The following is a 2,658-nucleotide window of genomic DNA, read 5'->3' as shown; positions in this document are numbered from 1 at the left end:
CTCTCTCTTCACCTTCTGCCAAGGAATCGACTGCTGACCGCGCTGGAAGCCTGCAAAACTGCAACATAGTAGCGAAGACGACTACTGCAACTCTGTAACGCTGATCCTGCCGCCTTCTCAACTGTTTTCCTGGTGGTGCATGCTGTGGGGGTAGTCTGCCTCCTCTCTGCACTAGAAGCTTCGAAGAAATCTCCCGTGGGTCGACGGAATCGTCCCCCTGCAACCGCAGGCACCAAAGAACTGCATCACCGGTACCTTGGGTCTCCTCTCAGCACGACGAGCGAGGTCCCTTGAATCCAGCAACTCTGTCCAAGTGACTCCCACAGTCCAGTGACTCTTCAGTCCAAGTTTGGTGGAGGTAAGTCCTTGCCTCCCCACGCCAGACTGCATTGCTGGGAACCGCGACTTTTGCAGCTACTCCGGCCTCCGTGCACTTCCGGCGGAAATCCTTTGTGCACAGTCCAGCCTGGGTCCACGGCACTCTAACCTGCATTGCACGACCTCCTAAGTTGTCCTCCGGCGACGTGGGACTCCTTTGTGCGACTTCGGGTGAGCACCGTTTCACGCATCCTCGTAGTGCCTGTTTCTGGCACTTCTGCGGGTGCTGCCTGCTGCTGAGAGGGCTCCTTGTCTTGCTCGACGCCCCCTCTGTCCCCTGACGCAATTGGCGACATCCTGGTCCCTCCTGGGCCACAGCAGCATCCAAAAACACTAACCGCACGATTTGCAGCTAGCAAGGCTTGTTGGCGGTCTTTCGGCGGGAAAACACTTCTGCACGACTCTCCATGGCGTGAGGGATCCGTCCTCCAAAGGGGAAGTCTCTAGCCCTTGTTGTTCCTGCAGAAACCTAAGCTTCTACTGCCCAGTAGCAGCTTCTTTGCACCCACAGCTAGCATTTCCTGGGCATCTGCCCATCTCCGACTTGCTTGTGACTTTTGGACTTGGTCCCCTTGTTCCACAGGTACCCTCGACTGGAAATCCATTGTTGTTGCATTGTTGGTTTGTGTCTTTCCTGCAGAATTCCCCTATCACGACTTCTATGTCCTTTGGGGAACTTTAGTGCACTTTGCACTCACTTTTCAGGGTCTTGGGGTGGGCTATTTTTCTAACCCTTACTATTTTCTAATAGTCCCAGCGACCCTCTACAAGGTCACATAGGTTTGGGGTCCATTCGTGGTTCGCATTCCACTTTTGGAGTATATGGTTTGTGTTGCCCCTATCCCTATGTGTCCCCATTGCATCCTATTGTAACTATACATTGTTTGCACTGTTTTCTAATACTATTACTGCATATTGTGGTATTGTGTACATATATCTTGTGTATATTTGCTATCCTCATACTGAGGGTACTCACTGAGATACTTTTGGCATATTGTCATAAAAATAAAGTACCTTTATTTTTAGTATATCTGTGTATTGTGTTTTCTTATGATATTGTGCATATGACACTAGTGGTACTGTAGGAGCTTCACTCGTCTCCTAGTTCAGCCTAAGCTGCTCTGCTAAGCTACCATTATCTATCAGCCTATGCTGCTAGACACCCTATACACTAATAAGGGATAACTGGGCCTGGTGCAAGGTGCAAGTACCCCTTGGTACTCACTACAAGCCAGTCCAGCCTCCTACACCTGGTCCCTGCAAATCTCGTGCCTCAGACACCCAGGTGGGGGAATGTGAACTGCCCCACCCCAAGTGCTGCATCACTGGGCACAAGGCCCCCTCCAGAACCAGTGGAGATATGCATACACTCACCTTTTCCGTGGCAGGATGAAGCACACTGGGCACAAGGCAATCTCCTGAACCAGGGGAGATATGCATCCACTCGCCCTTTCCTTGGCAGGATGAAACACACTGGGCACAAGGCCACCTCCAGAACCAGTGGAGATATGCACCCATTCGCTCTTTCCTTGGGAGGATGAAGCACACTGGGCACAAGGCCCCCTCCAGAACCAGTGGAGATATGCATCCACTCGCCCTTTCCTTGGCAGGATGAAGCACTCTGGGCACAAGGCCCCCTCCAGAACCAGAACCAGTGGAGATATGGATCCATTCACACTTTCCTTGGCAAGATGAAGCACACTGGGCAGAAGGCCCCCTCCAGAAGTAGTGGGGAAGCCATCCACTCCAGAGACTGTGGCTTTGCACTCCCCAGGACCAAGCAGTGGGCAAACCACCCACTTGAGAGACTGTGGCTTTGCACTCCCCAGGACCAAGCAGTGGGCAAGCTACCCACTTGAGGGACTGTAGCTTTGCACTCTCCAGGACCAAGCAGTGGGCAAACCGCCTACTTGAGAGACTGTGGCTTTGCACTCCCCAGGACAAAGCAGTGGGCACACCACCCACTAGAGAGATGGTGGCTTTGCAATCCTCAGGACATCGCAGTGGGCATGGAGCCGAGCAGTGGCGTAGTACCATCTTCCGGCTGAGGTGCCCCCCCTTCCTCATACCCCTGAGGTGCCTGTGTGTTTATGACCTGTTGCCCCTGCAGTGTTCTCTCCGTATTGAGGCAGGAGTCAAGGGTGGACTTGGCCCATGATTTTTGGCCCAGTGGCCCACGGACATTTGCAAAGGACAATGCACGGCCTTATGTATATATTGTAAATATTTGTATTTACTGTTTCTCAAAATGTTACGTATATCTGCCTATTTCTAATATAT

This window comes from Pleurodeles waltl, chromosome 4_2 (assembly GCF_031143425.1).
Source record: "Pleurodeles waltl isolate 20211129_DDA chromosome 4_2, aPleWal1.hap1.20221129, whole genome shotgun sequence".
NCBI classification, from domain to species: Eukaryota; Metazoa; Chordata; class Amphibia; order Caudata; family Salamandridae; genus Pleurodeles; species Pleurodeles waltl.
Note: the sequence above shows the minus strand (reverse complement) of the source record.